The sequence below is a fragment of the Cynocephalus volans genome, chromosome 2 (genome assembly GCF_027409185.1).
Source record: "Cynocephalus volans isolate mCynVol1 chromosome 2, mCynVol1.pri, whole genome shotgun sequence".
Taxonomy (NCBI): Eukaryota; Metazoa; Chordata; class Mammalia; order Dermoptera; family Cynocephalidae; genus Cynocephalus; species Cynocephalus volans.
In genome coordinates, this window is record NC_084461.1 from 175218707 (window position 1) to 175243170 (window position 24464).

Below are 24464 nucleotides of genomic sequence, written 5' to 3' on the forward strand. Positions count from 1 at the left end.
TCTGGGGGGGGGGGGGGGGGGGGGACTCTGTCCTGAAAGATGAAGGACCACATAGAATAGACACTCGGCCACCTCTCTCGTGTCCAGCCCCTTCCCTCAACTTCTCCGGATCTCAGCGACATTCACGTGTAAAGCCACCCCCCAACCCCCCGCAGGGGACCCCTGGTCTCCGAACGTGGCCCCTTCGGAGAGTGACAGACTGCAGCCAAGGCGCCCCGACCGGTCGGGCGGAGGACGTACTGCAGCGGGGCCGGGGCGGGGGGAAGGTGCCGGTCGCCGCCAGCGCGACCCCGGCCCGGCCGCCTCGGCCACCTCCGCGCGGGCTCGCGGCCCCGGCGGCTCCCACCCGGCGGCGGCGCTGGGGCTTGGCCGCGGTTCAGCCCGCCCGCCCGGGCCGCCGCCGCCGCCGCCGCCGCCGCCGCTCCCCGCCCCCCGGGTCCCTGGAGGCTCCGCGCTGCCGGAGCTGGAGGTGGAGCCGAGCCCGCGGCGGCCGCGCAGGAGGGAAAGTTCGGCGGCGGCGTCGTCGGCAGCGGCGGGACCCGCGGGCGGCGCGGAGGGCGCCTCGGGGTGAGTGGGGTCCCCTGCCCGGCCGCCGAGTGCGGCGCAGCCCCCTCGCCGCTTCCTGGCGCGCCCGGAGCCCGCGACCTCGGGGTGACTCGTGCCTCCGCCACCGCCGGGGAGGTCGCTGCCGCGCCGGCCTCGCTCCGCGCTGCCCGCCCGGGCGGAGGGTGCCGGCGCCGGCAGGGGGCTCCGAGCAGCCGGGGCTGGGGCACGGCTCTGGCCGCGGAGGGCGCGGCGCCTTCAGGTGGCCGCGCGGGGACGCGGGCGAGGCTGCCGGGGAGCGTCCGGGACCGCTGCGCGCTGCGGGGCCGTTTGGCCTCACCAACCGTCCCGATGGCCTTTAAAAAGCCGTTTGGTGACTTTCGCGGAAAGCCACTGAAAAGTAGCCTTTACACGTGCCCGCGCGGCCGCTGGGTTGTATCATCTTTGCCGAGATGGAGAGGGCGCGGGGGGCGTGCCGGGGGTGGCGGTGGGCAGCGTGCCCTCCTGCCTTGCCCAGGGCCACGGGGAGTGCGTCTGAGGGTCACCGCGATCGGAGGGTGCCCCGAGGAAGCGTTCTGTGTGATCGGTGGAGAGAAGCGATTCCAGGACACGGTCTTGGGGTCGGGGTGTGAAGGGCGGGGAGCGGAGGAGAGCTGTGCAAAGCCAAGGCGAAGTTGTTTGTTTCGGCGACACTTCCTGCACCTGCGCTCCTGTCAATGATTTTGAAGTTATCTTTTCATCGAAGAGCAAAGAAAGAATGGTGGGAGAGGAAAAGACGTCCGTGCCAAAGCAGCGAGCCTTGGGAAATACTAAGAAATGAAATACCATACGTGATAGGGTGGTTGTATTTCGCAAACTCCACTTTTATTCTGATTTCAAAGCCTTGGCACAGTTTTTACTTAACTGTCATTAGATACATCTAGATGATAAAGGTAATTAACCGTTCTTTCACTTTTTTAAGCTAGAAATTTAAATTTAATTCCAGAGGATATCTTGGATTTTGTTAACATTGCTCATACAAGAAAGTCATAATTGTCGTGGTGTTCCTTGCCAAGTGAGCATTAATAAGCCCTGTACAGTGCTGTCATGTTGCTAATTGGGAGGAGAAAAGTCTTTCAAACTTGGAAAAAGGAGCACAAAGCAAAGACTAACTTATTCCTTGGGCATAAGAAGTGACTTGAACGTGTGTAGTAATGCATGATATGTTAGGGAATCATGCGTTGGGCTCCCCAAGAACGGCAGTTCCTGGAAAGCAAGAGATGGGGGAACCCATTGTAGGAACCTAATCAATTTTAATTGAGTAATTTTTCTGCATCGAGCTACCACACTACACGTTCACCAAGTAATGCAATATTGAAATGCTTTAATTCCGTGCATCTTTGTGTTTCAAATCTCATGTCTATTTGTAGGCTGTATTAATGGGGTTCAAAGCAAAATCCTAAACATCTGGATTCACCCATTTATGTTATAGTGAAGCAGGTTTGTGTTCTGCTGTTCCAGAAACCTGGGCTCCAAGTGGTTTCCCCAATTTATTAACTGTATGACCTTGGGCAAATCACTTACCCTTTCCCAGCTTTGGTGTCCTAATTTGTAAAGCGCCAGTAATACTTCTCACCTTATAGAAATGTTTGGCAGCGTGAAATAATACTTAGGAACTTATTCTAGTGCCTGGAGCACTGTGTGCACTTTGTAAATGTCTCCTGTCTTCTATTTTCCTTTACTTTTAGGAATCCCCAACTGTGGCATGTTTCAATAGTTTTTATTTGTTTTTAATTTTAAAATTCCTTCTTCTATGCAGTCTTACCTTCCATTCATTCATTCATCCTTCATTTATTAAAGAACCTCAGATGCTGCCCTGTATGGGTGTTTAAAAATGAGGAGCTGACACTCGGGGGTGAGGGTAGGCCCTATTTCAGGTTTTTCCTGTTGGTAAGAATCCATTGTAAGGCCTTGTGATGATGAACTGTACCTTCCGGTCTTCATATTTTCCTAGCATTGTTCTTAATGTAATGTTATTACATTGAAAAGAAATAACAGTAAGCTCTGTGAGGGTGCTTTTCTCTCCTATCTACCCTGTATCTCCATGTCCAACTCAGTTCCTGGCAGCGTATAAGGGCTTAATAAATATTTGTGGACTTGAAATACAGAGTGTAATGAAGTTATTCTGCAGGTCACATCCTTCTTTTTATATTCCTGATGAAAGGATCTTGGGATTCTAAAGGATAGCTCCACTGTACATTTGGGCTAATAGGGTTTATTAAAGAGGCGAAGCTCAGGTAGACTTTATTATCTATTGATTTTGTCCTCATGATGAAGCAGTCTTATAAAATGTATAAAGCCAAGCTGGAACAGTAGCTTCACCACTAGGGGCCTCCTCTGCATAGTGTATCATCCCACGCTGTCATTAATTACCATTATTCTGTCCTTTAGTAAAGGTAGCAAAGAAATTTAACTTCCTGGGTTCTCAACCTGGAATGCTTTATTAGAAAAATACAACCTTGTGTGAAAAGGATTACCAAAGGCCTAAAAATAAATGAGAGAGGTCTTAAATGATGGATTCAGTACCATTTTTGAATAACTTTCGAGTTAAAAGTTTAAAGGAGATTTAAGAATTGACCTTTTTACTTTGTATATGCTAATATTCAAATATATGATTTTTTAAACTTTAAAACATTCAAATATGTGATTTTGATCTAATATTTTCAAGTTTTTCTTGTTGGGTTTTTTTTTTGGTATGTCTTTGATAGAGCTTATTTTTATCTTTTAATGTGCTTTTATCTTTTAAAGTTGCTTATTTCCTAAGTAGGTCTTTGTAACAGTGACAACAATATGAGTTGTTTCTCAGGGTATTCTGCCTGACCAGTAGAAGCTCCTGGTGTCTTTGCTTTTTTTGAAAGGGGGGCATATTAAATTCTACCTTTAAAAATATGTTTTATCCCATTTTGAGATGCATCATTGAAAGGCACCTTTCTCAGTGTGAGTTTTTGAAAGACCTCTTCTAAATCCTAGCTTGAATGAAGCTAGTCAGGCTTGAGAATATTTATTGAACAACTCAAAGGTTTTTTTATCTGTCAGATATAATTTGCTATTTGGTAGAAAAAATTCTGACAGTGTATATAAATAAACTTTACTACTCAAAATACTGCCATATTGTTTGCAAATGAATAAGAGAACATATTTTCAGGTAATCCATGAAATTTAATTACGGTGACAAACTAAACACCTTTAATCTGTGAAATAAAATTAATAACAATTAGAGAAGAGTTCGGCACAGTGTAGGCCCTAAATCTTACCAATACTTTTCTTACCTTATTTTGCAGAATGTCTCTGAGTTCATAAAATTATCAGATACCCAGTTCTGATTTTCCCATGGTGGGACTTTAAAACAGGGCAATCTGATATTCACTGTTTTTCTATCAAGCTTTGGGTCAGTACTCTTTAGGGAACAGAGTATTAGGAATAACTTTTGCATGAAGGTTGTAGATATTTTTTATTTTGCTTCTGATTAAGCTAAATGTTTTGGATTACTTTTAGGATTCTGTGCATATCAAAAAGTTGTTCAGATCCTGTTTACATGAACTAAGGCGTCTGTAGAGCTGGAAGTGTTTTGCTCAAACCCCCAGCTAGTGACAGCCATCGTCTCCCTGCCACTCCTTCCTCTTCCCAGACTGAAGCCAAGTCTAAGCCAAAATGATAGGTATAAAGCTTTCGCAGAATGAGATACTTTAGGCTGGGCAAGAGCCCTGAGCTGACCAAGATTATGGATGCCTGAGGTGGGGGGAAATGAATGTCTTTATACCTGGGAGTCATTTTTAGGAACCTGCACTTGGGAGGTATTGCCTGGATAGAAATGACAGCTGTTAGAATTTCGGTGAAATGGTTTGAAACTATCACTTAGCAAAGCATTGCTTTATGGCACAGATAACTTTTGTTATTTTTAGGCAATGCACAAAACATAACATTTGGATATCCTGGGGTCCCATCTGAACTTTGTTTCTTTTTTGCATACAAAAGACATTTGAATTGGTGGAGGAAAAGGGAAGCAGGAAACAGGGAGGAGGTAGATGTGAATTGTCTGTTTATATCGAACACTAAGGCCAGCATTATTTTTCCCTTTCCAAGGCAGATGGGTACACGTTGTGCAGCTTAATAATTGGAATTGTTCACTGGTGATTTTGCAGCATATTCATCTACTCTGTTCCTGAGGTTACTAACGTGGTGGTCTTTACCGTAGGTCCTGGGAACTCTCAAAAGTGAGTTTCTACTCTGGTCTCCCATTCGTTAGAAACTTGCTAAAGCCAGTATATCAGTTAATATATGGAAATAGGACTGCTGCTAGCCCAGAGGTGCCTTTGTGCAGATGAGAACCAGGCACCCCTTGCTCTGTGGTGGACCGTCCCATGCAGGGTGCCTAGCTTAGTAAACAGAGTGGACTGGACTTCAGCCCCACTCACCTCCTTGCTGGACACTCTTGTGTGGCACAATCTGCACAGCTCTGAGTGATGCTCTCGTCTGTAAAACTGGTTGGAACAATGGCTGGCATATGTGTGTGTGGGGGGGGTGTATATAAATATATAACATATAGCTGCTGGTTATTATTATTATTATTATTGATGGAGCTTCTTTCAGGATAGGTCTTTCTAGTAGTTAAAATAATCTGGAACAGAGTATTCAAGTGAACTTAATGTTTATAATAATGTTTGCAAAGACAAGTAATTCATTTAGCTTTCTGGTTGTACTTCAGTTACAATTCTTCTGTTCCCATGGTAAAAATGGCTAAAATTTACAGAGCACTTACTGTGTGGCAGGTGCTCTGCTAAACCTGCTGCATTTAATCAGTATAGCAACCGTAGGAAGTGTGCACTGTTATTAACTGCATTTTACAGATAAGAAAACCAAGGTCTAGGAGGCAAGTTACTTGCCCAAGGTCAGTTTATAAGTGGTGGAGCTGGGTCTTTGTCCAGGCTCCAGGAATTGAGCTCATAACCTCTTTGCTGTTCCAGCATACATTTGAATTGACTTGACAGCCTGGAAAATGTCTTAAAGTTTGAGGGCTAACAAAACATGGAAACATCGATTTTCCTTAGATTGCTGTATTTGTATCCATTTCTGAGCATGATGGAGCGAGATAACAAGTGAATTTTTATCAGCCTATCTGCTTCAGCACTTTTTATTTATAGGCTTGTATATGTAGCTTTTTCTAGTAGCTCAAAATGCATTGTAGAGAAACATCTCTGTATAACATTAACTTCTATTAAGGCACTTTGCAGGCGTGTTTTAAGCAGAAAATATGAATAAAATCGAGTGTGGGTTACAGAATATTAAGGTGTGAAGGCTGGAGTCAACCATTCATGCATTCATTTAGCAAACATTTCTTATGCATCTGTGATATGAAGGCACCCTGCTAGACACCGCAGGGAACACAGAGATGGGGAGAACAGCGCAGGAAAGAGGAAAATGTTCTAGCCTTCAGAGCTGGGCAGTTCCTGGGGTTGGAATCCCAGCTGTACCACTTATTGGCTGGGGAAGGGGGAGGGGCTGGTCCCATTGAACATCTCTAAGGCTTAGTTTCCTCTTGTGCATAATGAGATAATAACATCTTACAGGCTTGTTGCAAGAATTAGATGAGATATAGGTAAAGCGTTAAGCTACCAGGAGGTAGAAGGCACTAACCAAAAGCGGTGTTCTTTCTTTAGAATGTTACTTTCTGGTTCTCCCTTGTGGGGGCTGAGACACACCTGGCAGCAGTGTTGTGCTGTCTGTGAGCTGGTACCAGCGTGGGGTCCTTATCACATTTGGTTGTTACTTGAGCTGTCCAGAAGAGGATGCACCCCAGGAGGCAGAGCAGCTTGGAGCCCAGGATAGGTGCCTATGGTGTCAAATAAGGTTTGGGTCCCAGGGGTGAGAGTGAGGCTATTTGGGGGAGCAGCCAAGAACTCAGGTCTTCTGGAAATAGGAACAATTCAGAAATGAAGGTTGCAGTGTACTGAGCAGAAGGGGTCTGGGATCCAGGAGGGCAAGGCAGGGAGATGAGCATCATGTCCTCAAGGGGCCCGTGGTGGGTCAGCGACTCATCTGTGCACACTAGCTGGTTGGGCTCAGGGAGCTCTGCAGCCCATCTGCAGCCCCAGGTTGATGCATTGCCTGTTACACACTCTGCTCCTGGTTTCCTACTGCAGGGTTTTTCCAAAGGTGGCGCACCATCTGTCAGCAAGTAGCTTAGTCAAAGTTATTAGTTGTCTGCCAGTTCCCACTCGAGATCTTCAAGGGGTAACTGGTGTGGTGTCACAGGAGAAATGAGCTTTTTTTTTCCCTCCCAGTTGGGGATTTTAGTTAAATACATCCAGGTCTGTTTCACTGTGAGTCAGGGAGCCAGATCCATGGGGCCTTGTGTAGCATCCTGCTGGCAGTTCTGCATGGCAGGCTGGGATGTTAGATCAGGGAGGGGTTTTAGAGAGATGTTCCTAGTGGTTTTTATCATAATGAGCTACCTTGTTTGGTGTCCAGGACAGATGCTGTGTGTGGTAGGGAGGGAATGTGGGTTTTACAAAATCATTACAGCTCAGGAACACCTACCTCTGCCAGGGAGCAGGAGGAATTGACTCATTATTTATTACATGATGGCACATAGGCATAAACCAGCCCTTCTGTCAATAAGCAAACAGTACCCACCCAGGTGCAAGAGAAGCTTGATTCAGGGATTTTAAAAAAATGCCCCAAATTTAGAAACAGTATCAAATTGAAGAAGAGTTTGTTTAAAGTAAGTTACTGTAAGTTTCAAAAGCCCATTTTATAGAATTAATAGAGTGTATTAAAATGAAATGAACAAGCAAACTTTAGAGAAAAACAACAGAAGGGTAGCTTTGTGGGAAGAGGAATAGTCCTAGGCATGAAATCTAAGTTAGTTCTTATGGCTCTTGGGGAGATTAGGGTAATGAATGTACTCAGAGCCTTCTGATAAGTGAGAAAATATGGGAACTGATGACCTGGAGGAGAAAGTGGCACCCTTGGTGAACGGGCTTGGGAACCCATTCACAAAGGGCCAGAACCCCACTCTGTCTTAACTGTGATCTTGGGCAAATCAAATAGTTCATTAGGTCCCAGTCTCTCATCTCTAAAATGGGGATAATCAGGCTTATCTTATTGGGTGGCTTGCTGATTAATTGATAAAATGCCAGTAAACTGTGTAGCACATGGTAAATACTTAATGCCTGTCAGCAGATATTGTTAGGAAAAGGGACAGGAGGGAAGCATGGAGGAGAAAATAAGTATCACGGAGCAATTGTAAGACTAGGAGGAGCAATATTTGCCTGGACCTTGACTCTCCTAATTCTACTCTTGGATAGTTTTTGTAATGTCTTAAGTTCTAGATTATTATAATCAAATATGTCTTGAATACCCACGGTACACATGTCACTGCACTTGAGTATGGAAACAAATCCCAGAAAACCACCTTTGGTGTCCTTACGTAGCTTAGCAAACAGAATACAGCAACACATCAAAAAATTATACACCACGATTAAGTGGGATTCATCCCGCAGGTGAATTTAACACATGCAAGTCAATAAACGTGAAACACCACGTCAACAAAACCAAGGACAAAAACCACATGATTATCTCAATAGATTCAGAAAAGGTATTTGACAAAATTCAGCATCTCTTCATGATAAAGACTCGCAGCAAATTAGGTATAGAAGGAGGTGTAGACAAGTTACTGCAGAAGGAGACTTGATTGGTAGAGAAAGGATTCTAGAGCTGACTCATTCTGTGGTCATGAACAAGTTCTTAATCTGTAAAGAAGGAATTTAAACATTGTGAGGCAGGGGCTGTTCAAATGCAAAGCAATGAAATTTGTGGACTGTGAATGGATTCATCAGTCCAAATGGTGGCCAAGGACAAAATCTGAGCAGAAAACTCGTACTGTTGGATCAAGTAAGCTGGTTTAACATTGGGTTTTGGGTTGTTTCAAAAATAGTTTTTCTTTGTAGAGAGCATATTATTCACTGAGGCAATTAAAACTCTGGAGGGTTTTTCCTATTAATATCCTTGGGTATATAGGGGAATTTATCCAGCATCACTGAAATTAGCTTTTTACTTTCCTCCAAGATTGAGTCTAGATGGGTGCCTGGGCCATCTTGAGTGTGAGTGACAAGTACCACCTCCTTGACCCTTTGGGCAGAGCCCGTGTCCTCGTGTGCAGTGCTGGCATGGACATGAGGTTGGGGAAGATGCAGGAATGTGGGCCTTTTCTTTTCTCTCCCACTCAGGACAGTGACCTCCTGAAACAGCTATAGAAATTATTTGCTCACTGAGTTCCAGGACTGTGATTTTTATTTTTCCCCCATCCTCTGAAGATGGTGACTTTGATTGGTGGCCACTGGGTAACCTATGAGTGTTTGTACTTTTCACTGGGGGGAGAGGCGACACGTGGGAGGTGAGTTCACATCCTTTGTAAAGCTCTCCGATTGCCCAAAAGCTTGAGAAGATGCTTCTTTGGCCCGTGGAGCGTGTCCAGCACGTGGCAGGCACCAGCTCCTTTAAACTCTTCTCCCTAGTCTCCAGAAGTGACTGTTGGGACAAATGACATGCTGGTGTGAAATGGCCAGGTATTTTTGCTGCTCTTTCCTACTTATGAACAAGGGTCAGAGAACGAATAGAGAAGCTTTGAGCAAAGATGAATTTATTTCATCTGTATGAACTAGACATCTTTGAAATGGCAAAATTATGCATTTGAAAGAGATCCTTCATTCCGGCAATACTTGTAGACTTCATTTAATAGTCTTGTCAATAACTTGTTAGAGTTAGAAATAATGAGAGGACCATTGCTTAGCAAGAATATATTAACAGAAATAATAACATCTCTGAGATTGTTTGGTCTAACGTCAGTGTTTTGCAGAAATAATAGCATGTTTGAGATGATCTGGACAATCCCCACATTTTGTAGATGAGCAGAAGGAGGCCCAAAGGGGCCAAAGAGACATATCTAAGATGACCCAGCTACTTAGTGGAATGACACTGTTAGGAATGGAACCCAGGTATCCTGTTTCCATCATGCTGCTCCTGATGGGCCAGGCAATGTCATTTAGAACTATGGCCAACAGGCAGGTGATTTTAGGTGCCCCTACAATGATGCCACCTACAGAGTTGCCTGCTCTCATGTTGTGCAGAATCTAGTTATGGACTCCTTCTGTGTGCCTGGCCTTGTGCTTAGTGCTGGAGATAAATAGATGAGCAGACAGGAGATTCTGATCACAGGAGCTCACAGGAGAGTGAAATACAAAGAAGGGAACATGTTATCATTCTAGGGATTGATGACATGTGGAATCTCCTCCCAGGGGATGGCAAACTCTCAGTGCCTACTGCAAGGCCATGGGAATTAGTTTTTATTTCCTGTTGATTTTATAACATCAGAAATGGAAATGATGTAAAAAAGTTCATGAATCAAATTGACTTTAAATGGTCTCAGCTTCATCTGTACACATCCGGTTAGTGGATTAAAATTTGAAATCATTTGTTCTCTACGCTTGAAATCTGTGATCTTTCCACAAATACTTGGTAAGAATAGCTCTGAGGAGTTTGTTTAGAGACACAAGTCAACAAAAGGATTGCATGTACCCAAAGAGAGATAAGATGTGGATATGGGTATCATTGTAGCTAAGTTGGGGGTTGAATAATAGGTTTTTCAATTAAGACAAGGCTCATTTTTCTCCTGGTAATGCAAAAATGGCATACAGTTCAAAAGAAACCTACTACATGCTAAATACTATTTGAAGCACTTTATTTGTAGAATTTGCTTTGGCTGGTTCAGATGCCTACGACAGGCAGAACCAGCGTTTGAACATACATCTGTTTACCTCTAAAGCTCCTATTCCCAAGACTGCCATGGTAGCTCCATAGGTACCAAGTATAACACATTATATGGTGGTGGATATTGTAGTTGCTTTTATATCATACTTGGACCAAACTGTAGACTCCTGGAGCATAGGGGCCATAGTTTACACAAGCTTTTGATGCCTTCCAAAGAATATAGCAAGGATAGCATAGTATCTAGGCACAGCAGGTTCTTGATAAATATGTATGGAATGAACAAATGTAGAAATTTAATAGTCAACAGTAGTAAGAAATTCATGAATGGAAAAATTGCATTCTGGGATCCCCGTATTTGAGCGTAAAGCTAACCTTGGAGAAACCAAACAGAAAACCCACGCTTAGAAGTCTCTTTTACTATAATTTGCAGTTCATAAGCACGCCTGTTTTTAACTATATCCCTACGTACTGTGTGTTTTCTTAAAAGCTACCTGTAAACAAATTATGTATTCATAATCTTGTGGCAGGCTGGCTTGAGCCAGGAAGGCTTTCAACACATTAAGTGTTCTCGAAGGTAATAAAAAGAGGGACTAATTACCTAAGTGAAATGATTATAAGAGAAGTTTTGGACATCTTGACTCTCTGGAATTTGACATCAGCAAAAGTGGTTAAGAAAAGACAGCTTTGAGAAACAGCCAGGACAATCTATTTGAACCAAGTGATTTTATTAAATCTATGGCGTAAGTGTATCTATAGTCTGCTGGGCAAGAGGACGGGACTAAATAATGCATTGAGTTTCTGTGGTTGAAGTGGCAATTTTAGAGTACATGCCTGGTACTCACAGTTGGAGTCTGTGAGATTTTACATTTAATGATTATACCTTTCCCATAGCCATCTGTCTCTCTCTCTCTAATAAGCAATACTCCTTATCAGGCCTGATTTGTGTACATTGATTGCACCATTATGCTTGTTAAATATTAAAGCATTTTTTTCCCCTCATGTGAAGTCTAATTAGGCAAAGTGTTCAGTGCAAGGCTGGCATTATCATTCAGAATAATAGCCTGGTCATTATGTATGACATACCTCAGCTTCCTGGATCATTTGGCTTTTTTTTTTTTTGTCTTCCCACAGAGCACCAGTGTATTGGATATATTGCATAAAAGTTAGACGAAGGATTTAGTACAGTTGGGCCATTAAGAGGGATCATGCTACAAAGATTATGAAACCTTTTAAAATATGTGGAGAAATTTTTATCTGTCGTTTGCATTTTTCATGAATTAGACTTCTGAAAAGATAAACATATTTGTTATTTGATGACCTAAATTTTATTAAATTAAGGTATCTGAAAATAGCTTTAAAGGATAAAAATGCAAATTGCAATGATATTTGGAATAGAAAACCAATCAGTAAGTAGTTATATTTTATACATGCTGCAGATAAAAAGAATATTTTTAGATATCAAACCACTATCACCTGAAAGTCCATGTGGTGGTCTGTCACTTTTTCAACTTATCTGTTATATGGAGCCTAATTCAAAAATTTATTTGCTTCACTGATTTAGTAGCAAGCATTTTATTAGTACAGGACCAAAAATAAGATTATGAATCACTCTAGTATCTTTGGTAAATAATCTGATATCATTTTGAGATAATCACTTAATGAATGTTGTCCTTTTTTTTGAGGTGTTCACAGTAAATTTCTGAAAAAATCTGTGGTTTGCTCTGAGCACACACGTACACACAGGTGCACACATATACATACACTTGTAATCTGGGGTTGATTGGCATGAACCAGGTTAGGAACAAGCCCAGTTTATTGCTGATGATTCTCCAGGAGAAAAGCTTTTAAGCCATACATTTCATGTAATGATGGCTATCAGACTAATAAGTTTCTTCCTTTCACTGGTCCCAGCAGCTCATGTTGGGGTTTTTGAAATAGACTTTATCCCTTCACAATTGCAAGTAGCAACAGGGTTGCTTTCCAATTAGGCATTATGGAAGTCAGTGTGTATGTCAGCTGGAAGTGAGAACTTATTTTGAGTTGTTTTTGAATGTGGTCAAATCAAAGTGAGATTTGGCTGTGAATTAAAATAGGAGTAAGAAGATCAGAGAATAGAAGGGAATTTATAGGTCATCTAGTGAATGTTTCTGCTTCACAAAAGGGAAGCTAAAGCTCGGAGAGGCCAAGTTCGCATGGGAGCCCTGCGCACTCCTCTGCACTTTCTCTACAGTGCAAGGGAGACCCTTGGCAGGTGATGACGTTTAGACCATTTCCCATGGCCCAGCCCGTTCACAGGTAGAGTGTATCTTAGCCTGGGTAGGTTAGAAAGGTTTTGAAGGAAAGATTGCTGCCTTATGGCCAGCTGAGGACAGGGTTAGTATCATCTGAATCTATCGGGGGTTATAAAAAATTAACATTTTATATTTGTTAATGGCCATATTGCTAGAAAGTGAGAATTCAAGGATGAAAAGCCCACTGCAGCCTTTGAGAATCTCAGAGTTCAATAGGGAGCAATACCAAGCAGCAGATAGCTGTCACAGGGTTATCCAAGGGAGGGTTGGCTGCAAACCCGGCTCAGCTGGAGAGTTGGGAGCCTTGAGGCCTGGAGCCTTGCTTTTTGAAGCCTGTAAGGACAGTTTTCAGGCCCTGAGTAGGTCATCTACCCAAGATGCCCAAGGTTGAAGGGGACCCACAAGGCACATGGGTCAACTTACCTCGACAAATAGCTGTCATGGGAACTTGAAACCTCAGTTCATATGGCATGGTGGTTAAGTATACAGGGTCTGAAGTCTAACCTATCTGGGTTACACCAGCCGCCATTTACTAGCTATGGAAGTTAGGCAAGTTTCTTTACCATCTGAGCCTCAGTTGTTTTGTCTGTAAAGTGGGAATAGTAGCAAACATTTATATTGTGCTCACTGTGTGTCAGGTGCTGTCTTAGTGCTTTAGGAATATTAACTCACTTAATTCTCACAACAACCCTAGGCGGTAGGTACTACTGTTATCGCCTCTTTACACTGAGGAAACTGAGGCCCAAAGAGGTTTAATGTCTTGCTCAAGGTTACACAGCTACTAAGGGCTGAGCCAAGGTATGAATCATAACAGTCTGTTGCTCTTTATCACTTTTCTGTTATTGTGGGGATCGAATGATAAGCACACAAGAAGTATTAGCTCTCATCATTATTAATTATAATAAAGCTAAAATTGCCTTAACAAAAGCAACAATAAAATCCATATGATCAGCACTTTGTTTTCTCATAGACAAGCACCATAAGACAGCAGATCATAATCAGAAAGTTGCTTTGACAATTACAAAAGTAATGCAGAAAGAATTCAGAAGACGTTATAAAATGTCCCTGTAGCTCATATAGTCTTGGCATAGCCATGGTAGAGTCCACCAGCAGGGTCAGCTCGCTTGAGTCTTTTGGCTAAGATGCCTTTTCAGCTCTGAAGGCTTGCACACTTGTCCTAGTACAGATAGCTCCAAGGTCCCAATGATCAATTCTGCAATGTCGTCATCTAATCTGCCCATGCAGATGATTAAGTAGATTAGATGTGTTAAGGGCATAGTCTGTGCCACACAACTCATCACCACCACAGATGTCCCTAGGAACAACACCACCTGGATCCTTTGAGGAAGTCCTTCAACCTACTTCTAAAACTAGGTTTTTGACCAGCTCTTCCGTTTTGTCGAGATCACAGCCTAATTCTCAGAGTGCAATCAAATTTCCAAATTGTTTTGCTGTGGAAGATAGATATTGTCTTGTGTCTGTTCTTTTATTTGTTTTTAAATTCATATATTATGAACACATATATGTATATGTAACATATATACACATTTTAACTTATAATAGTAAAACGAGTAACTGCCCACAAGCATCTAGAATATTCCTTTTGAAGTCCCCTGCGTGTGCTTCCTGGTCATATTTCCTTCCTTCCTCCCACTCCCCCACCCCAGGTGTAACTGTCTTCCAAATAATGTTAACCATTTCCTTGCCTTTCTTTAGAGTTTTATCGCAAGAGTGCATCCCCAAATAATTTATTGTTTTTTTTGACAGGCTGTTGAATTGGAAAATTTGACTAATACCTCCAGATACATTAGATAGCAATTACTAAAATAAGTTGTGAGAAAGACCAAAATGGCAATTTTCGAAGGAAATACCTGAACACCAGGTTCACAGCTCTTGAAAATCCTCCTCACCTTGAGAGTATAAAGAGCATAGATACAGGATTTGTAAGATTTATTGGAAGAAGGCTCTGCTTTGAATCTGTCATCTTCCTCTCTCCTAGAGGAAGGGTGGTGTGGGGTACATCTGGACCATAGGCTCTGTGTCCCCTGAGGCTGGAGACTCAGTGGGCTGGTGACTGATTCTGGTGAGATGTTTTGATGGCAGAGTGAGGGAGAGCTGCTCGGATAGGGCTTCTTCCTGTCTAGGTTGTTGGACAGCTTTGTGCATGACATTGGTGTGTGCCTCCACATGTGGGCCAGATGTGGTCCACGCGGGGATGGAGAGGCAGCCTGGAACTGTTTGACCTGTGCTTAGGAGTCACAGCTGTCTGGGAGCTTGGGGAGAGAATTTCAGGGGCTGGGGGAGTCAGGGGGCAGTACACACAGAGGACTTAAATGCATCACCCATATCACAGGGATTTTGATCAGAGGGTGCTTAGCAGGGGAGCCCCTGAAAAACCCACAAAAGTACCCGTGAGAATCTTGCTTTAAGTATCTGCTGGTCCAGAGAAGGTGAAGTCATTTGTGCTAGTGAGGATTAAGTTTGCCTGCATTTAAATAAAAGAATAATGGTAACACAAACTAGAAGTTTATTTCACTTTTACGTAGAATAAGTCAGGAAGTAGGCAGTTCAGGGAAGGGATGGTGGGTCCACACAGTTATCAGGAACAAGCCTCCTCTTTGCTGCTCGCATATCCCATCAATGTGGTCCTCATACTCATGGTCAGAGGAAGCTGCTAGAGCTCTAGCCATCACATCATGTTCCAGGCACAAGAGGAAAGGAAGGGCAGAGGAAGTTAATTGCCCCCTCCCTTTTAGGGATACTTTTGGGATATCCCACCCACCAATTTTGCTTGTATCTCATTAGCCAGAGTTTAGTCATAAGGTCACGTCTAACTCTAAGAGGCTAGGATACATAAACTTGTCACTGAGTAACAATGGGTCCAGCTTAAAATTGGGATTCTTTTTGTAAAGAGGAAGGGGACAATGGATATTGGGAGGCAGCCAGCATTCTCTGCCATTCCATGTTCACGGCAGTAGTGGCCAAGTGATCTTTCCTTTTCCATATGTTCCAAACCCAGAGGGGAGAGTGACAGCAGCTAGCAAGTGGGAGAGGACTTTTTGGGGTTTTTTTTGATTCTAATGACTTCTTCAGCCTCAAACACATGAAATAAAATCATAGGGGAAGTGATATTTTGACATTAGAATTTCAGGAGAAGACATAGTCACCAATTTAGTCAACACGATGATTTCTAGTGAGAGATTATCCTATAGAAATGTTTTCCGTAAAGAGCCAGATAGTAAATATTTTAAGTTTTGCAGACCATAAGGTGTGTGTCGCAACTACTGAAGGCTGTTTTCATAGTGAAAAATCAGCTGTAGACCTACATAAATGAATGAGTGTAGCTGTATTCTAATAAAACTTTATTTATAAAACAAATGGGCTATAGTTTTCTGATCCCTGATGTGGGAATTTGAATTCTTCTCCATGTTTGGATGAATCAAAGCAAGCGAGAGAAAGGAAAAGACAACTCTTGAGCCTATTGTGATTGTGCTATTTTCACAAGTTTTGAAGTATTTTTATTTTGCCTTCAAGATGTTTTCCTGTGTTACATTGTTATTTTTACATGCATTTTTGTGTGTGAAATACCCATTATCCCCCCAAATGTCAAAAATTGATAAAGCAAATAGTACAAAAAGAAGAAAAAATATTAGTTCAATAAAACTTTATTACATTACATTTTATGCACTTTGTATTGTTTCTATACTATGTACTTATTTACTTTCAAGTTGTTTAAAGCTATGGAACTTGTTTTCATTGTCAGTTCCACGTGTGAAGATTGTTTAGAGTTTTCCATTGAGATAGAATGTATTATAATTTTTTCTCCATTGAAATTATGAAAACTTTTTTTGTTTAACAATTTTTCATGTACATTGTTAAGTGAGGGTCAGATCTTTATTCTTTTTTTAATATCTAAACTTTCATTTGGTTCTTTTTCAAGTCTATCTGATAATTTATGAAAATTTCTTTGTCTTTTGTCATACTCTATGTCTTTAAAAGATTAAACATGTTTATATTCTTTATTTGATAATTTTGATATCTACACTTTTTGTGAATGTGATTTTGCAGCTTGTTTTTTTCTGTGTTTCTCGCTTGTGGCAGCTTTTCACTCCAAGAGATTTATGATCTTTTTATTTGACCTCATGGTCATTGGAATGTTATGTGTGGCAATTTTTTGAGGCCTGTATTTAAAATGTGTTTGTTGAGAGAGGACTTACATTTATTTATTGGAGGTATCTGGGAGTACTACCATTCCAGCGTCTTTCAAAATGAAATCTTTGACATAGAAATTTGGGGGCCACACAGGGTCAATTTTAGCCCACACCTGTGTGAAGGAGTCCTTGCAGAGCCCTTTTTCCATTTTTAGCCAGACAAGGCTGAGATAGGCAAGTGTCTCCACTTTCTTTTGGGGGGTCATATTTTTCTATTTTACTTCCTAAGCTGTTGCATTTTGGGAGTCCCAGCTCTCTGCAGGGGATGATACCATCTGGCAACCTCTGGCCCCTGTATATGCCCTAGCAATTATTTCTTGTCCCCTTTCTGTGGCCCACTAAAATTGATTTCCAGGCCAGCAGATTGACACATGCCTCAAGGGCAAACCTGATCTTTCTTACCTCTTTGGGTCCATGCTTTCCTGTCCTTTCAGGACTTTGAAGATTTTCCTTATTTTTCTGTCATCTTAACTATGCATTCAGATTTGTTTGTTTTGTTTTGTTTTTTGGCAGCTGGCCCGTACAGGGATCTGAACCCTTGACCTTGGTGTTATAACACTGTGCTCTAACCAACTGAGTAAGTGGCCAGTCCCAGACATGGGTTATAATATATATTTGTATGTACGTATACAAGTATGTATACACATATGGATGCACACCCCCCCATATATATACACATACACACACATATATGTATGTATTATATGTGTATTTTTTTTAAGTTTAGAAGATTTAGGTATTTTGTACAGATTCTACTCTGCCACATCACTGGCAATGGAAGTCAGTGTTTTCTTCTTCCTCAAATATTTTTGTGACCTCTCAAACATTCAGCCAAGAGTAAACACTAATAGTGGAAGGGAGTAATGCTTCCTAATTCTTCTCTCTTGTGTTAAAAGAAAAACTTTAGACAGATTAAATTTAGCACAGTTTATTTGAGCAAAGAATGATTCATGAATCAGGCAGCACTCTGAACCAGGAGAGGTTCAGAGAGCTCCAGCCCACAACGTGGACAGACAGTGTTTATAGACAGGAAAAAGAAGTGGCCAGAAGAACCAGCTTGATTGGTTACAGCTGGACACTTGCCTTATTTAGGCTGGTGTGAAGAGGGATTTGCCTTATATGGACATGGTCTGATCAGTTGGCAGACTGTGATTGGCTGAAGCTTGGAAGCTGTGATTGGCTGAGACTTAGCCATTTGTTACAAGAATATACTCTTTTGAAAAAAAATTAGTCCTATTTTATTAGCATACTTTTTATACAAATGATATGACAATATGTTGATAAGGAGTCTTCTGTGAATGGGAATACCAAGAGACATCCCTATACATCAGTGTCTTACATTAAAGGTATGAAAAAATTTAAAAATTTATAAGAATACCCAAAACCTACTAACTTGTTCAGAACTAATGAGGGATTTTCTGTAGATTCCCATAGAAATGAGTTAGGAAGATGGCACAGAATTATTTATTTATTTATTTTTAATTTTTAAAATTTTTACTTATTTTTTAAAACTTTATTAACTTGTATTTTTTATTTTTGGCCACAAAACAAGTCTCAATACATTTTTAAAAGATTAAAATCATAGAAAATATGTTCTCTGATCACAATAGCAAAAGGAAATTTAGAAAATTCACAAATGTGTGGAAATTAAACAATACTCTCCTAAATGAACAATGGGTAAAAAGAAAAATCACAGAGAAATTAGAGACAACTTTGAGATAAAAGTCAAAGCACAACATATCAAAATTTATAGGATGCAGGGCTCATGCTGTGCTTAGAGAAAAATTTATGCTTGTAAACACTTATATTAAAAATAAGAATAACCTCCAATCAGTAATGTAAACTTATCCCTTAAGAATATACTTAAGTTACATTACAGTTTGTTTACATACTAAGTTACATAGGTTGCTGTTCTCTACGTAAGGATTCAGAGTAAGGAGGAAGCTTTAGGCCAAATTTTAATTTAATTTAACTCTTGGTACAAAGTGTAGATTTCAGGTTATGGGGAAGAGGATGCTACTTTGAAATCTTTCTTGTCCGATTCCAAAGCCTTGATACTGAGTTGTTAGTGAGATGGGGATCGTCATTCAGGTTCTGTTCTGAGCTTGTGAAGGCCTGACACTAGCTTGGGCACAAGCCATGCCCTGAGTGAGTCCCAGGAGTTGTTGTGTGGGTGGACAGATAGCCCTGGCTCCCGGGTGTGCTGTGGGGCTGGCATTCAGACTCCTCCTTGGTTAGGGTGTGCACTCCTGGGTTTGGGCATGAGTTTTGCTCTGGCTGAGTTGAGGCTGGAGATAAACTGTCCCTTGCTTGTTCATGTCCAGGGATGGCAGCAGAGGTTCCTGCCTGGCTACCTCCAGGTGCATTAAGAAAAAAAAAAAAAAGATGATCATTGGTGACAACAAATAAAGCTTAGTTCTTGCTCACATGAGCAGGAGCAAAATGTAGAATTCTCATCTCAGCTAGTCTCACTTGCAAAAGGTCAGTGCGTACCTTAGGCATGTGGAAAAGCACGGATAGTTCAGCATGGACTCTCCTCTATGGAGAAGGACATGGACCTCCACACACAGTGTGTTGTGCATTGCCTCTGTTACCCTCTGATTAAAATTCTGTCTTAGGAATTGTGGAGGAGGTCAACGATAATCTGTACTGGCATAAAACTTCATGTGTCATGCAACTGCTGGCTCCTAACTCAGAAAGTTTGAGACAATGGAGTTTGATTTGGCAATAATCCTGGACAGGGAATTGATTTTTTCTCACTAATGGAAAGTATTGGTTTTTGAAGTGGCGAGTAATGGGATCTCTTTTACGCTTAAGTAGAATTTCACAGGAACGACTGGGAGAGCGTGGACCTTGGTTGCTATCTTGTGATGGTAACATACCAAAAGAAGCACGTTCCAGACGGAAGGGAGGGATTTACAACATTGTGTAGAGTATATGGATAGTATTTTATTTTTATTTAACTCAAATTTACTGGATACTTTCCATATAAAGCACTGCTGTGCAAAACAAAAGAAATAGGAAACGATGCATTTTGTTATGTTGGTAGACTGTCCTCTTCACTTCTGTCCAAAAGTTCTACTCTTTATCAAATTAGTTATTAATCCTCAGAAATCCTGTTTTCAGCACTTTGCCCTTCCCCAACACATCAGTATAAATGGGTGGTTAAGTATTATAGTCATTTGAAAGTACAGATACTCTATTTTTTAGTTACTTATATTTTACCCTCTTTATATTCCAAATGAATTTGAGATATGTACATATTTTACTTTTAGGAAGAATAAATCAACAACAACAGATCCAGTATCATCAAAATTACAAAATAGATAAATGAGGAAATTATTCACATTCTAATAAAAACAAAACGAAACCTCCCTTCACAAGATGCAGTAATGCAAGGTAATACAGTTAGCCATTCCCACAGCAAGATAATGAATGGATTTGAAATGATGTAATTTATAAAGATCCACTTATGTAACTTTTTTGCAACTTGATTTATTACCAAAAGTTCAGTGTCTGTGAATTCTTCTCACTTCTATGTATATATGATAAACCCGTGAACCCTGATGCTATTTTACTTGTTTATTCTTGTAACATGCATTAATTGAGTCACTGCTATGTGTCAAGCACTGTGCAGGTGCCGTGAAACATGAAGACACAGCCGCTTTTTATTCTAATTGCAGGATTGAGGAAGACAATGTCAAAGGAAGGGTCAGCTACTGGTGAGCCAGAATTTGTTTGCATGTTCTTTTTTTCAAGAGATAGTCCTTGAACACAGCAACCGATTCCGGTACATGTTTTATGGCAGCTGATAAATAAAGTTAACCACAGTAGACATTTATTGATTTTAAATTGATGGATCTTGTTGTAGAAATACTGTTAAAAACTCTTTAACTTGAGTATATCAGGACATTAAAGATAGTGTTTTCAAGTGCACATTTTTCTTATTTGTTGATAACCGTCAAAGACAGCAGGAGGAATACAATTAACCATTATGCTAGTTTTATTTGAAAACATGCCATTTTTAGCACACTAATTTCTAGAAAAAGGTGAGATCTGATTAAAGCTATATTGATTCAGATTGCATTCGTTTACATTACCTACTTAACTTGGCAGATTTAGAATTGATTATAAGAGAATGTTTGGCAAATGACATATTTTTAGAAATTGTCTTGCTATCTGTATGCTATCAACACATTATGGAGACCAAAACTTTAATGCCACACATAATTGAAATGCCAAAGATAGAGGTGCTGCATGGCCTGACAACTTGTTTATTATTTGATTCAACCTTTTAATTTATTTTCTAAATTATTAACCATGGCAACAGTTTGAAAGAGTTCTTAATAAAAAATCATAGAGGCTGATGACAAGTGAATATCTGCTGTTTGTTGATCAGGAATTAAATCCTACACAGGAGCTTTTTGTATTATTACTATTGTGATAAAATATACATAACATGAAACCTGTCGCGTTAACCATTTTAAGAGTGACATTCGGTAGCGTTAAGTTCATGCACATCATTGTGTGTACATCACCATCGTCCATCCATAGGACTTTTTCAGGAGCTTATTCTTATTGCTCATTATTTTGAGGCACCATGCTCTAGCTGGCCTGATGAAATTTTCTTCTGGAAAGGTGACATCACAAGTTTTTCAGGTCTTTAAGGTGTAAGATGGTGTGTCACAAAACACCCATCTTTAGAGGACTGGAGGGCCGTGACTCGCACACAAGGACAGACAGCAGGCAGCTGGAAGTGATGACCTAGTTAGTCCTTCTTTTGGTTTCACCTTATACATTTTGCTTTGTCGTTCATCCTTGAGTGCAATTTTTTTTTTTTAAATCCATTCAGAATAGCGGCCCACTTCAACAATGTAATTCCAACCTCAGCATGTACACGATGCAAGTTTAACAATGCAGAACATTTATAGGCATCTAGCACAAACAGTTTCTCTATTAGCAATGTGACTGGAAGTCCTCCACTGTTCTATTAGTCACTATCCTTTCAACCCCTGCTCACCAGCCAGGGGCTGTACTGGGACCCAGCCACGTGTCGTATTTCCCAGTAGTTCTCTCTTGGCCTTCATTGTCCTTTGGTTGGTTTAGAGCGTTTGGTTGGTTTGGAGTATTTGGTGATATTGAGAGTCTGAAGGAGGGAGTCTGATGACTTTTAATGTGATTTTGGTTTTGCATTTCTCAAGGAATGAGCTTTCTGCTTTTCCATAACCAATGCAGGTGAGAGCTGAAATTGTAGATGGGGTGTGGGGGTGGGCTTTCTAAACTTTCTGTGGGCACTATCATTAAGATTTTTAAGATTTTACCTGAGAGGTCTCCAATCTGCTGGGCTCCACTGGCACCCTTTCTTTGAGGTCTCCCCATTGCACACAGAGGGGACAGCAGGTGACATCAGTGCCCTTGTCCTGCTCATGTTCTGATTTCTTCTGCGAGGTGAAGGTATTAGAGAAATGGAAAATGATGTGTCCCCACAAGAAAGGGAACACTTCCTGGTAGAGGAGATTGGGGACTTCTTTGTGGGGTGTAGTTTAGGTCTTTCTTCTAACTGCTGTGCCCTGTTTGGAAGGAGCCCAGGAATCCCTCCCAGCACTGGGTCACGTGGGACCACCCTTCTCTGTGTGGTCAAGGCAGAGGGCAAGGAAGAGGGAGGGACATTCTTGTCACATTCAAGTGTGTACTCCACGTTTCCTGAAGCAGACTATTCCTGTGCCAGGCAGTTCAGGAGGAAAACAATGTTGGATTAAAATGAAATGACTTAGAGCCTTTCAGTTTGCCTTGGTAAGGTCCTGGGCTCTGCGGACTGAAAGGAATCTGTATGTAGTGTGGCTAGCCCTCTGATACTTGAAGCCTCTCTACAGCATCCCAGGTTGTCCAGTCTGTGTTTGAGGATTCCCAGGGACAGCAAACTCACTACTTCACATGGCAGGCCATTCTGTGTCTGGATGGCTCAATTTGGAAGTGTTCCTTATGTTTTCTACAGATTCCATGATTGGTCTTAAGCTCTGCCCATTAGAGGCATGAGGAACACTGAATAGGAACGGAAGCCTGTTTGCATGTGAATGCTGTCCTCAGATATTCATGCAATCATGTAACAAGCAAGCAAGCAAGCAAGTAAATGAATAAATACATATTATGAACTGAGAGTCCTTCTTAAGTCTCCAAATGTTATTTAACTGCCTTGGCTTGACATGCCCAAAGGCTTCTGAGAGTATGCATTAATTTTCAAAAGACATTACTGTCCTTTCTTGCAACAGTGGCACATTTTAACGCACACTTAGTTATAGTAGGTAGGTAGTTATAGGATAGCAGGTAGTTATATAGGTAGGTCATATTTAACTGGTTTATATTATTATGGAAATACTCATGGGATATTTTGTGAGAAGAAATAAGAGGACATTTGTGTTAATTGCCTTGAGGAAATATATCAGCTCTAAAAGGAGGAAACAGTTAAAATTTTTTTCTTAGTTATCTTCTTTAATAACATATTTGTAACCCATAGCTCCTTAGAAATCAGGTTGCTGGCTGAAGGACAATTTTATTTTAAAATTTTATTTTATTTTTTTATTTAGAAAAAATTATTTTATTTTATCCCTTCTCTTTCATCTTCCTGAAACAGCCAGACTAAAGGTAGGTGAGTTAAGACCTCTGGGGATGAGGAAAGGGTTACTATTTTTTTTCCCACAGTGCAGTAATACATACCCAAAACATTCCAAAATTTTTGGTAGAAATTGTAAGAACATATTAAAACTCGAGAAATGAATTAACAAGCCACCTTTTTATGCAGCACAGAGTGCCTCTGCATTTAATGAATAGCACTTTATTCCACAACTACGTAAATCGTGGGCTGAAATGTCCAGTAAGCGTGTGCCCTCTAAATCAATGAGGGTGTGTGTATGCTCAGATTAGAACAAGTCTGTGCAAATAAGATTAAAAGTCTGACCTAGACTCACAGAACCCTGAAATAGAAGAGTATAGAATGAAATTCTGTCTTCAGCTCACAGTTAAAGCATTTCTTCAAGTTTCTTAAACAGCTCATTCTTACTTTAGCATTAATAATTCCTATAGCACAAGGAACACTTGATATTTTAACCTTCCTTCTTGCTCACTTTTTATTTTGGTGGCTGACCTGTAGATGTGTTAATTTTTTTCTAAATCAAATAGCTGAACTAGGACTGTAAAAAATGAGACTACTACTTTTGAACTAATGTAGAAACTATAATAGTGCTTCTTTTGTGCCAGTCACAATTATGTTTTACATAAGTGAATTCCCTTAGTTGTCACAATAACCCTGTGAGATAGGTATTACTATTAGCTCCATTTTACAGATGAAGAAACTGAGGCACTGAATGGCTATGCTGCTAGTAAGTGTGGGAGCCCAGATTTAAGTCCTGGCAATCTGGCTCCTGAGTGTGGATTCTTAATCACTACCTGACACAGCCTCTCAGAGCATAGCTAGTAGAACTCTGTCATCTTTATAAATGACATCTTGCTTCTGCTCTATTAATTAGGATAAGGCCAGGGTGTTAAAGAGACTCAACAATCATTTCAGTGCCTCAAGGAAGTATAAGTTTATTTCTCTCTCATATGGTCTGGGGGG

The 24464-nt window shown here is 41.0% G+C and overlaps 1 protein-coding gene across 3 annotated transcripts in view; it reads left to right on the top strand.

Annotated features, from left to right (window-relative positions):
- Positions 1 to 481: 481 nt before the first annotated feature.
- CSGALNACT1 (chondroitin sulfate N-acetylgalactosaminyltransferase 1) overlaps positions 482 to 24464 on the top strand; it is a 304182-nt gene continuing 280199 nt past the window's right edge. For 2 of the 3 annotated variants that reach the window (XM_063085936.1, XM_063085940.1), the window contains exon 1: positions 496 to 567. The gene's annotated coding sequence lies outside the window, so the exon portion shown is untranslated. Of the gene's footprint in view, positions 568 to 24464 lie in introns of all 3 variants that reach the window. The other variant, XM_063085938.1, reaches the window with a different exon arrangement.